Consider the following 13109-nt stretch of genomic DNA (forward strand, 5'->3'; position numbering starts at 1 on the left):
CCACTCCACGTGGCCGGAGTCGGGGCCGGGCAGCGGCTGGAGCCGGGCCGGGCCATGCGGTGCCTGGAGTCCTCCTCACGCCCTGCCCCAACTCACCTGCAGGAAGCCCTGCTTCCTGTCAATCGGCTGATTCACAGGAAGCAGGGGAGGGGGAGGAGGTGGCACTAGGTGAGCTGGGGCTGGGAGCAGGGCAGGGAGCTGCCAGAGATTTTGTTAAATTTAAAAGCCCTTTTAGAACTGGGACAACCAGTTCTAAAAGGGCTTCTAAATTTAACAACCGGTTCCCGCGAACTGGTGGGAACCGGCTCCAGCTCACCACCAGATAAAGGGGACTGCATGGTGGCACTGTAAAATAAAGCACAAGGGTGAAATACCAGAAGGAGTGAGAACTCTTATTTTACCAGCCTCAGCACAGGGTGAGAAGGTGGAAACCTGTGCGAACCCTGTGACAAACCCCCTTTTAAAAATACCTAACTTCTTATTTTGGGAGTGGTAAGAGGCATATTTACTGAGCCACAAGCTTTTCACTGGACCCCAATTGAAAATAACTTTACAGGATCGTTTCTAATAAAACATTACTCTGAAATACAACTCACACATTCAAGATGACCTTTGGAAAGCAAAAACCAAAACATTTCCCTTTTGATGGACTACGCACATCAGGGAGGGCCTTGGCAGCTGGATAGGTGGTCAGATTGGGCCATATGTCACATAAAGGGGATGGGAGCACATATCACTAGCTAAATAAGAATTAATTTCTCTCCCTTCTGTCCCCGTATGTCTTTCAGCACTCTCACAACAAATCAAAAACCACACACACCAATCCACTTCCTCTCCTACTCTAATGGTTACTTCAAGGTCCAACTGTCTGTGTGCTGAGCCCTAACCTACTGTCTCCTGCTCCTGCTCCCCTCCTGTAATCACCTGTGCAGTAGAAATATGAGACAATGAAAGGTCCAAACACTTGTGCAGTAGTACAGGTGACTTCAAAAGGCTGATGGAGGTGGCACATCAGGATTCATTAAGAGAAACTGGTGAGTCCTGAAGTGAAGTCATCATTAAGATAAGAAAGGGACGGGAGCAGGCAGGAGGCAGCTATGGGAGAAGGAAGTAGAGAGGCAGGGGTTGGATAGAATATTAGATGAAGAGAGAATGAAGCAGGAACAGAAGCCACCAGCAAAGGGGGCAGAGAGGCAATGTATGTGGGGAATGGGAGGCTGTGGAAAATGGGAAAGTGAGGGAAGAGAGAGAAGTAGCTGCATTGCCTGCTTTGTTTTGCTGAAACAGGGATCAAAGCACTTAGAGGAGAAGAAAGTGATCAGGAACAGTCAGCATGGATTCACCAAGGCCAAGTCATGCCTGACTAACCTAATTGCCTTCTATGAGGAGATAACTGGCTCTGTGGATGAGGGGAAAGCAGTGGATGTGTTATTCCTTGACTTTAGCAAAGCTTTTGATACGGTCTCCCACAGTATTCTTGCCACCAAGTTAAAGTAGTATGGGCTGGATGAATGGACTATAAGGTGGATAGAAAGCTGGCTAGATCATCGGGCTCAACGGGTAGTGATCAATGGCTCCATGTCTAGTTGGCAGCCGGTTTCAAGCGGAGTGCCCCAAGGGTCGGTCCTGGGGCTGGTTTTGTTCAATATCTTCATTAATGATCTGGAGGACACCGTGGACTGCACTCTCAGCAAGTTTGCAGATGACACTAAACTGGGAGAAGTGGTAGATACGCTGGAGGGTAGGGATAGGATATAGAGGGACCTAGACAAATTAGAGGATTGAGCCAAAAGAAACCTGATGAGGTTCAACAAGGACAAGTGCAGAGTCCTGCACTTAGGACGGAAGAATCCCATTCACTGTTACAGACTAGGGACCAAATGGCTAGGAAGCAATTCTGCAGAAAGGGACCTGGGAGTTACAGTGGATGAGAGGCTGGATACGAGTCGGCAGTGTGCCCTTGTTGCCAAGAAGGCTAACAGCATTTTGTGCTGTATAAGTAGGAGCATTGCCAGCAGATTGAGGGACGTGATCATTCCCCTCTATTCAACATTGGTGAGGCCTCATCTGGAGTACTGTGTCCAGTTTTGGGCCCCACACTACAACAAGGATGTGGAAAAATTGGAAAGAGTCCAGCAGAGGGCAACAAAAATGATTAGGGGGCTGGAGCACATGACTTATGAGGAGAGGCTGAGGGAACTGGGATTGATTAGTCTGCAGAAGAGAAGAATGAGGGGGGTTTTGATAGCTGCTTTCAACTACCTGAAAGGGAGTTCCAAAGAGGATGGATCTAGACTGTTCTCAGTGGTACCTGATGACAGAACAAGGAGTAATGGTCTCAAGTTGCAGTGGGGGAGGTTTAGGTTGGATATTAGGAAAAACTTTTTCACTAGTAGGGTGGTGAAGCACTGGAATGGGTTACCTAGGGAGGTGGTGGAATCTTCTTCCTTAGAGATTTTTAAGGTCAGGCTTGACAAAGCCCTGGCTGGGATGATTTAGTTGGGAATTGGTCCTGCTTTGAGCAGGGGGTTGGACTAGATGACCTTCTGAGGTCTCTTCCAACCCTGATATTCTATGACATGCCATACTTGATAGAATCAGCCAAGACATTTGTTAACTTGGGTTTCTACTTATGCTTCTCATAGCTTTGATTTATGCTATCATGCAGGGCCGGCTCCAGACCCCAGCGCGCCAAGCACGCGCTTGGGGCGGCGTCCCGCGGGAGGGCGGCAGGCGGCTCCAGTGGACCTCCCGCAGGCACGCCTGTGGAGGGTCCGCTGGTCCTGCAGCTCCGGTAGACCTCCCGCAGACGTGCCTGCGGAGGGTCCGCTGGTCCCACGGCTCCGGTGGAGCATCTTCAGACGTGCCTGCAGGAGGTCCACCGGAGCCACGGGACCAGCGGACCCTCCGCAGGCACGTCTGCGGGAGGTCCACCGGAGCCGCAGGACCAGCGACCGCCAGAGCGCCCCCCACGGCGTGCCGCCGTGCTTGGGGCAGCGCAAATCCTAGAGCCACCCCTGCTATCATGCAAATATCTGGTTTCTAAAAAAAAAAGTCTATCATTAACAATTCAGATGTATCAGCCTTTAAGTGCTAAATGGCTGTTGATTTTTTGTATTATACTTCCACTTGATGGTCACATTTCATATTCTACAACTGCTTAACAGGGTACAAAACATAGCTCAGAGAACTTACTGGGGCTGCAGGAAGGGGAATTTAAAGGATTCCACATAAACAGTTTCATTTGGTGTCCAGACAGTTATATAGCCTGGTCTTAGAAGTTTCTTCCACAACTCCCAGGCTTGCATTTTCTGTCTTTGTTTCCTTGAGCTTTCCTTCTGACCACAGCGCCTGCTGTAATCTGATTTTTTTCCCCCAGCACTTCCAAGGAAGTGAGGTTCTTCCTGCATCTTTGATCTAATGTTAACAGATTAGCAAGTGAATGTATCCGCTCACTCCGTTTTTTTTCCCCCCTCTTCAGTTTTTACCTCCTTCACAGAACAGCAAAAGTCATTAGGGAATATATGGGTCTGGAGTAGGAAAGCTACAAGACAAAAGAGGCTAAATCAATACAGTAACTCAAATACAGAAACTGCAGCTTTGGAATGGGACAGTGAAATAATGTTGCCCAATCAATGGTCATTGCTGTAAGAGATGTTGGTTGTATTGGTTTTATGACTATTTCTGCTATTTCAGCTGGGAATTCTTTGCAACCATTCCATGGTTGTTAAAGTAGCTGATTGGAAATGAACCTTGTAGCTTCTGTGAAGGAGAGTGGACATTTCCTCTCCACTTAATCATCTTCAGGGGCTGGCCTGCTAGCCTGCCAACCCTCCCCATCTTCACTGTTTATTTTCACAGTCCTCTGGGGTAACAGTATCAAGTGATAAGAGTAAAGAACAACAATTTGTCACTGTGATGGGGCAGTCTGCCTCCTTAAGGATAGTGATGTCCCATTCATGATGCACAGGTTTTCCCTGAGCTGGAGAATCCCCCAAAGAAAAGGGCAGGAATTCCTCAGCACAGGAGAAAACCTGTCTCGGAAAGGGGGAAGCTTCTTTAGCATAAGCAGGGATTGCCTCAGCACATGGGAGTCACATGCACTGGAGGAGTGGAGCTGTTATATGCTCCATGCCCTCTACCACCTATGCTTCTCCCACTACCTGCCTGATGCCTCTCCAAGGCCCACCAACATCCCAGGCTTTTCCCTATTATTCTACTCCAGATATTCCCCAACACACAGCATACGTGTCCAGACAGAAATTTTCAGTTGATAGGTATGTGTCAATTCATGTTGTGAAAATTGTTTGTCAGAATTGTGTGTTAAATTTTAGCTGGGGATTTCATTCGTTTTAATATTTGTTCTTCAGCAATGTATTGAATGTCGTTTGGTTTTTAATGGAAGTTTTATACTGTAATATATGGATATTAAGGTTGAGTACTGAGGGGGTTAAATGCCACAATTAATAGTCTGTCAGTGTTTAAAAATAAATAAATAAATAAAAAGACTTGCTTACATTTAGTTTCCCTTAAGATGCAATCTGCTTGTCTAGCATGTGGGAATCAGGCAACTCACTGAAATACTCTATGGTTATCATTTCTAGGAATATCTGAAAAAGCAGCAAAGAATCCCGTGGCACCTTATAGACTTGCATCCGACGAAGTGGGTATTCACCCACTAAAGCCCATGCTCCAAAACGTCTGTTAGTCTATAAGGTGCCACAGGATTCTTTGCTGCTTTTACAGATCCAGACTAACACGGCTACCCCTCTGATACAGGAGTATCTGAGAATGCTTAGGATGCAATAGACCACAGGCAAAATTTCGGGTGCAATGTTCAATGATCTCTCAAAGGCTTTTGATGCTGTGGACTGCTTGCAGCCATCAGTTACACTAAAGGCTTCTGGACATGGGTATTCCTGTTCTAATTTGATATGACTTCTCCCTACAAAAGGCAATGATTTGTTTCAGTAAATGAATACAACTCCTAGATACTCCCACTGGGGAAGTTCTGCAGGGCTTCATCTTAGATCCATTTTTATTTTTGTTTTTATAAATGAATTGTATGTTTTGTAAATATTCATCTATACTCAGAAGGCATTGTTTATTATATAGAGAGCTTTTATTTGATGGCATGTTAGACTTAACCAGCAGTTTGATTTTGACAATATACAGAGAGACTTTATACCTGTGCCTGGGTCAATACCAGGCAACAGAGCAGTGCCTTGAAAAATGACACAACATATAAGCAGAGTGGCTAAGAGCATAAACAAGCCAAGAGGCTATGGAGTGCTACTTTCCAGGAGAGTCAATTATGACTGCAAGATTCTCATGCTTTTGGTTGATATTTCTTACTTTATTTATTTTTTAGAAGTGTGAATTTAGTGTTTGTGAACAGTGCTAGCCTGAAAGTCCATCCATTGTCTCTTAGGCACTATGATAATACTAATACTAAGCTATTTTGATTGTAAGCTCTTTGCGGCAGGGGTGGGGAAGAGACTTGTTTTTGTTCTGTGTTTGTACAGTGCCTAGCACCGTAGGGTCCTGCTCCATGACTAGAGTTCCTCCATGCTATGATAATATCAATAATAATAAAAACAGGCACAGAACAGCCAGGCAGCAGCAACACGAGCTTCCTCATACTGCACCTCAGTCCCAACCTGGAAGGACCATCTTTTGAGTAATTGGATAAATCAGTCTCCACTTGGATTCAGCCTTTGGTCTTCCTCTTACACCATTTGTGATCATGGTTACTGACATGAACACCAGCCTGCTGAGAATATCAACTCACTTCATGCAGTTTGCTGAACAGCCCTCAGATGCTAATATCTTTTGGTCACTATTGACCCAAGCTAGATTTGTCATGGCAACAGAAAAAGGTTCTATGGCCCATTACCAATCCTTCCGAACCATCCAATGTCCCTGTTTTACTTAGGGAACTATGGCAGACTTAATGTTGAATTTCTTGGCAGTTGGTTTGTGTGGAGACTTATTTCCAGAGACCACTTCTATCTTTTTTTCTAAGTGGTTCACTCAGGTGAAGAATATCCATTCAGGCACATCCCATCTTTTAGTCTTTTATACACGTTCTTGGTAGTACTTTTAAAAAAATGTAACTTATGATTCAATCTGCTGAAAACAAAATAAGTCCCCAGGTCAGGGGTGTACTTAAACACATTTTTAAGTTGATCCCTTTTCACTAAACGCTTAAAAGTAAGCACTTGCTTAAGTGCTTTGCTGAATTGGGGCCTAATATGCATTAGCCAATGCTGACTCAGGTATACAAAGATTCTCCAGGGACTGCATTCTGAGATCCTCATTAAGTATTTACTCAGGCCCAGCTTCACAAAGGGATTTAGGAGTCACAATATCTAACTAGAAAAAGTGCTGGAACCAACAATGGAATCCACAAAACCTGATTTAGGTGCCTAGGCTCCCTGTACAACCAACAGGGAGAGAGACACCTTAAAATATAATCCATAAAAGCCAGCATGCTAGGTGGGGAGCTGCCTAAGCTAGCCAATGTGAGATGGCAACAAGAGGGATGTGTCCTTAGCCCCACCCCTCTCAGAGTTAGGTACCTAAATCAGAGCTGCTGGGAGCCATCTACCTGAGTGCTGTGAGCTGGGTTAAACCTTGTTATGGGTTGAGTTAAAACATGGTTGAAACTCATGTGTGAAAGTGCCCTTCACTTAAGATTGCTGTAAAGGGCAGTTAAGGGGCCATAGCTAAAACAAGGCATAATGGAGTCTGCCCAGAAACTAGCACGATTTGGGCAGAGGGTTCCTCTGGTGATTTTTCTGACCAGTTGGGTGTCTGCAGGTATGGAAAAAAGTGTAGGTGGGCAAACAGACAAGAAACGGACAGAGACTTAGAGACAATGAAAAAAACAAAAAACACAAAACAAGCAGGAGCCTATAAACACAGCATGACCTTGGAGAAGCCCAGACAGAGCTTTGGGGTCTGGTGCTTGCTAAAGAGGCTTGAGGTTGTAAGCAAAGCAGCAATACCTTGTTTTTGGTTTCTCCTGCATGCAGACAAGCAGGACTTTAAATAAACAATAGCATAAAAAAAATACCAGACTCCATCAATTTCTATTCCCATGTGGAGCACCCCAAGAGCCCCTCAATCTCTCCTGTTGATGCTGTTCTGCTTTGGAGAAATACCTAAAATAGTCATTGGGCCAGAGAGTGAAAGAATAACTCTATAGCCTGGTGATTGGGGAATGGAGGTAGGAAGTAGGAGACCGAGGATCCAGTTCCCCTGCTTCAATGAGTCTATACTTAGTTATGTACAATGGAACAGCTTCAACAGGCAAGATGGAGGGAGACCCCCTACCCCCACATCATAATATCCAATAGCTCAGTGGTTAAGGCACTCATGAGAGGTGTGAGACCTCTGTTCTCTCCCCAGCAGCTAGAGGGAGGAATTGAACCTGGGTCTTGGGTGAGTGCTCTAACCAGTGGGCTAAAACTTACAGGGGGTATACCACCTCCTTCTCAATTTTGAATGGGGCTCAAGTAGGCAGCTTCTGAGCACACCTACCAGCTCAGGCCCCATAGGCGAGATAGATCTTCCCCCAGTTCATGGGTCACACTGGGGCTTAGGTGGGACAGGAGACAGGCATCCGGATGCTTAGGCATCTACACATGGCTGCAGGCAGAAACATAGGCACCTAGGGAACTTTTACAGTGAAAGTTTCGGGGGCAAGTGAGTTTGGGCACCTACAGAGTTAGGCAGCAGATGAAAGTGGGTTTTGTGGATTACAATCACACCTGAAGCTGGGGTTTAGGTGCCTGCATCCCTTTATGAATCTGGGCCTCAATCCTTATGCAGGTATTAGTCTAAATGAAATCAGTGGGTGCTCAGCATTTTAAAAATAAAATAAATCAGGCCACTTCTTTAGTTGCTTGATTATAAAGCCTAACGTAAGTCATCCACTTCTGAAATCCTGGCCTAAGCAACCCTATGAATCTGTATCCAGACAAGAGTTGTAATGAAACACTAGGTTCCCTATATGTTTACTTTTACCTCTGCGGCAATAAAACATTGCTGCAAAAAACAGTGTTGCCGATGTGTCAAGTTTCTTAGTTTTTTCCAGATTGAATGCATTCTGCTTCTGATACTGCTAAATGGTCCATTTACTGAAAAAGCCACAAGACAAGCAACATAGGAGAATGGGGCATACCCACTGAACGCCATCAAATATTTACAAATGGTTTGAAGAGCAGTGGGATGAAGTAAAGAACTTTCAGATTTAGACAAAACACCATAATGGATATAAGGCTCCCTCCCCCATTTCTTATCCCTTGGAGAGGTTTGTTTTCATAGACTCATAGCAGCTAGAGATGGAAAAGACCTGTTAGGTCAGCTAGCATATCTCCCCTCCCTCACAGCATAGACTTGTTCCATACACTGTCTTTTACAAAAAGCTTTGTCCAGTCTAGCTTTGAATGAATGGCTCAGGCCAAGGAGGTGTAATCTACTACTTTCAGGAGCCCAACCCACAGTCCAGTACATAACCTTAGAAACTTTTACCAGCTATTTAGCCTAAATTAACTTTCTCAATTTCATTAAACAGTTAATACTTGTAGAGTACTAAGATTCAGCAGTGGCAGCAGAATCAGCAACCTGTTAGTTCTATTTATATCTCAGACAATTCTAAACAATCCCTCAGCTACATTGGTGTTTAGAAGCTTCAAATATTTGCAAACAATTATGTTTCTATTTAGTTAGCATTTAACCACATTTTAGCTACATGGCTTTTTATTCTATGATCATAAATTAATCCTCTCAGGACTAATAATTTTTATTCTCTTTTCCCCCTGTATTCCCTAACACAAATTGGTTTTGAAGGAAGCAGGAAAATGTGCAGGGAGCAGGAAATAAGATATCAGGCTATGCAACCTTTACACCTTCTCTTCCACCAAGTGGATCTGTCCCAGAAAGGTCAGTCTTAAGGCTGTGGCCCAAGATGTACCTACCTAGTCTAATTCTCGCCTAAGGTAAAAACTACATAGGTTATATAAACCATTTGTTTTAATTTGCTCCTCTCTCTATTCTTACTAAGTATTTTTAATTAGATGCTTGAGTCTAAGGGTATATCTAGTGTTCGATGTATCAGGGATCGATTTATGGCATCCAGATGAGATGCAATAAATCGATCCGCTAATCGACACTCGTACTCCACCTCGGCAGGAGGAGTAAGCGGAGTCGATGGGGGAGCAGCGGCAGTTGACTCACCGCTGTGAGGACAGCCAGGTTAGTCGAACTCAGATACTTTGACTTCAGCTAAGTGAATAGCGTAGCTAAAGTTGCATATCTTAGTTCGAACCCCCATGCTAGTGTAGCCCAGGCCGAAGACTGTTATATAGGAAATTCATGCAAGTAGTTTGGGAGACATGAAACAGCCTCCAACCTCTAGAAGATGTTGCACAGGAAGAGTGCCTACCCTTACACTTGGGATTCTCAGTCAAGAGGGCACAGACCAAGCCTTCTCTTTACTGCCTTTAAAAAAAAAAAAAAAAAAAGTGTATTTTTTACCATAGGATAACTAACACACAAGCTAGCCTGAGGTAAAACCACAGTGAGGAGAAGGCTTTAGTTTACCACAAGTTAAATTAGGTGAGGTCAACCCTCTACCCTTGCCTAGGTTTGATCTTGCCTAATTTATCTCATGGTAAAAAAAGTGCTTTGTTTTCATGGGATAGCTCACAAGTATTAGCTGCCTGGAAGACTTTTTTTTTTTTTTTTTAAATAAAACAACACCTTTTTTAGCAGGGAAGACAAGGCTTCAGAGATGTTCTCTGATAAGCTACATTGCTTGTAGGGCTCCAATCCAAAAACTGTACAAGAAATGTTCAATGACCACACACAGGAATAGAATTCTAGGGGCTAAAGTGACATTCCCTCCATATTTGTGTGTTTAAAAAAAAAAGTACGCAAAACTGTCTTAACTCATCTCTCCAAGGATGGTGTGTTACACTTAAAAGTTGCAGATACATTTACCATTGAAAACAAAATTTTGAAAATCAGCTTTTTCTCCCCTCCACTTATCAACTAAGTCCAGAGGGAGCAGCTACTGGAAGGGAACATCTCTAACAGCTAAAGCGGAACAGTGAATGCAGAGCTCCATACAGCTTGTTTCAGGTGTTATTGGTGTCATCAACTCTTGCATGAAAAGAATCCCTCTGAAATCAGGTTTTGAAATATATTTTCCATTGTGGATTTGCTCCAGTTACAGCCACCATAGCCAGCCATTGGCATAGCTGCACAAGTGTAGGCCCTAGTGTACACAGGCAAAGCTGCTATTTGCACAAATAGGGGCAGGTAGCATCTTAACCACATAAAAACTTCTGTGAGGTAGGTAAACATTATTCCAATTTATAGATGGGGAAACAGAGGCACAGTGAGACAGAGTAAACAGCAACTCATTAGCAGAACTAGGGACATATTCCAGATCTCCAGCTACCCAATTCTGCACTCACACTAGTGGAATAAAATACACCCCCACACACACCCCTGGTGAATTATTTTAAACTTAACATTTATCCTGAATGAAGCACACATATCTAAGGTGTGAAAAAAGTTCTACTTATTCTTCCCCCCACTCTACTATTACTGTTGTAGTAATATACAAATTATCAATAATCAAATTTGCCCCACATTTTCAATAAGTGGTGCTAGTAATGGCTACATTCACAATAGTATTTATTTTAACATCTTCACTATGTTTCCAAAAGAAACTTGCATTTATTAGACTATAATATAATAGGAGGCTGCATGATAGGCATGATTTGGACAGACAGACAACACTGGATCCCATAAAGGTAGGGCTGTGCAAGGTCAATTATTTTGCTCAAAAAAAAGTTCTCAGTGTGCCTCTATCAAAGGAAATACTTGCCCTATTGTGCCTTCTTCTAGCCAAATATGGTTTGGCAGCACCCTGCCTCAATTTCTCCTTCACTCAGGGCCCCTTAAAAAGTCCACTTAGGCCAGATATTCAAAACATTCCCCCATCTGATTTGTTAAGTCCTACATGAAATCTTTCAAAAGAAAACTCAAACATATGAAGTCTTCATCTTGGTTTCAGCTGGGCTCTGTCCCTCCTCCCTGAGGATCTTTCCTTCCCTTAAGTTCATTTAATTCACCCCCATCTAAAGTTAGACCTGCTCTTCCTCCAAGGTTTATCTCTCAGCACCTCTTACCTACAGTTTGGTCTTCTCCACAAGCCCTCCCAGCTAGTGCTTTTCTCCTGCTGACTCAGGAGCCTTCTTACTAGCTGCAGTGTCTGCACAGGCACCTGCCAGCCACCTGTAGTTATCTCCCCCATCCCAAGGCCTAGTTGCCTTCCCATAAACCCTATTGAGCAGCAGTTAATCAGTCCAGGTGCACTGGATCCTGCTCCCTTTTAAAGGGGCCAGTTACCATGTTACTCTCTCATTATGATACAAACAAGTTTTAAAGAGCCCCATGAACCCTACTTTAGAACATTGCTACCCTTAAAAATACTCTGCCTGAACTCAAGGTTGCTGTTACTATCATTATATAGAAGTATAAAGGCTAGATTTTCAGATATAGAGAAACATATTCCTTTATACTTTGTAATGTTTTGCTAGATCTCAAGTCACACTTCCTTTGACCATCATGCCTCACCTGAAATAAACCGTGACACTGACCCTCTTACCTTAGGATATAAATTGCCAGGATACCTCAATAAACCTGTTCAGGATACAGATGAAAGCAAACATTTAGCTCTCAGCTCCTTATTTAAAGGTCAATGAACCAAGTTTGTCATCATCAAGAGCTGGAGCACAGGTGTAACATTATTTCAGGTGCTCCCAGTCTGCATGTCATCTAAATATCAAAGTAAGGTAATTTCACTATAAAAACTGTTGATCTGAAGTATAAGAAAGGTTATACAAGGGCAAAGGACATTGTAATAAAAAACCTGCAGCATCTAGTCTCAGACCCTGGCTCAGCTGACTCTACCTCACAGGGTGGCTGCAGACCTAAAAAACATAGACATTCCAGCTCAGGCTGGAGCCTAGCTTTTGAGACCCACCCCCTCACAGGGTTTTAGAGCCCAGACACCTGAGTCCAAACACCTCCACCACAATTTTTAGCCCTGCAAGCCCAAGTCAGCTGATCAGGGTCAGCTGTGGCCAAGCCACAGATCGTATATTGCAGTGTAGAGGTACCCTTAGAATCTCTCTTTCTCAGCTCTCCATCTGTAAAATGAGGATAGTCACACTTCTCTACCAAATGGGGGCATTGTGAGGCTAAATGTCTTAAACATTATGAGGTGCTCTAATACTATAGTAAAGGGGACCATATAAGTATTTCAGATAGATAAAGCCCCTTTAGGATAAGAGAGATGGGGCTGCTGGGAGTTGATTAATGGTGGAAACCTATGCCTTTGAAACTCACTGCCCTGCAGCTTCAGTTCATAGCCTGAAGTTTATTATTCAGGGCATGCTATAAGAACCATCTCTTCTCTGCAAGGAGTTGGGAAGGGGAGTGATTGGGGAAGGTAGTGGCTGTTTGGGTGTAAGTGCTGACGTTGATTATTTTTTAGACTGGGGTCAGCAACCTTTCAGAAGTAGTGTGCCAAGTCTTCATTTATTCACTCTAATTTAAGGTTTTGCATGCCAATAATATATTTTAATGTTTTTAGAAGGTCTCTTTCTATAAGTCTATAACTAAACTATTGTTGTATGTAAAGTAAACAAGGTTTTTAAAATGTTTAAGAAGCTTCATTTAAAATTAAATTAAAATGCAGAGCCCCCCGAGCCCAGTGGCCAGGACCTGGGCAGTGTGAGTGCCACTGAAAATCAGCTCGCATGCTGCCTTTGGCATGCGTGACATAAGTTGCCTACCTCTTTTAGACATTTGCCAAAGGTGACCAGAATTTATGATGGGTGCTCATTTGTATATTGTAGTATGAATTGGAAAAAAGATAAATTATGTAATATTAGTTGAGATTTTAAATGCTCAAAAGTCTAGAAACAAAGTTAGTCTCCTCTCAAACTGTGTTTCAGCACACTAAACACACATAGTTTGTGTGTATGTGAGAGAGAGAAAACCTTGTTGATTACTGTTTGCCAGGG

General features: G+C 43.5%; 1 protein-coding gene across 2 annotated transcripts in view; it reads right to left on the reverse strand.

Moving 5' to 3' along the window:
- Window positions 1-11983, reverse strand: part of BRAF (B-Raf proto-oncogene, serine/threonine kinase) — a 136582-nt gene extending 124599 nt beyond the window's left edge. Inside the window, exon 1 of one of the 2 annotated variants that reach the window (XM_044989370.1) lies at window positions 11687-11983. The gene's annotated coding sequence lies outside the window, so the exon portion shown is untranslated. Of the gene's footprint in view, window positions 1-11207; window positions 11331-11686 lie in introns of those variants that run through there. The other variant, XM_044989360.1, reaches the window with a different exon arrangement.
- Between the last annotated feature and the right edge of the window lie 1126 nt (window positions 11984-13109).

This window comes from Mauremys mutica, chromosome 1 (assembly GCF_020497125.1).
Source record: "Mauremys mutica isolate MM-2020 ecotype Southern chromosome 1, ASM2049712v1, whole genome shotgun sequence".
Classification (NCBI taxonomy): domain Eukaryota; kingdom Metazoa; phylum Chordata; order Testudines; family Geoemydidae; genus Mauremys; species Mauremys mutica.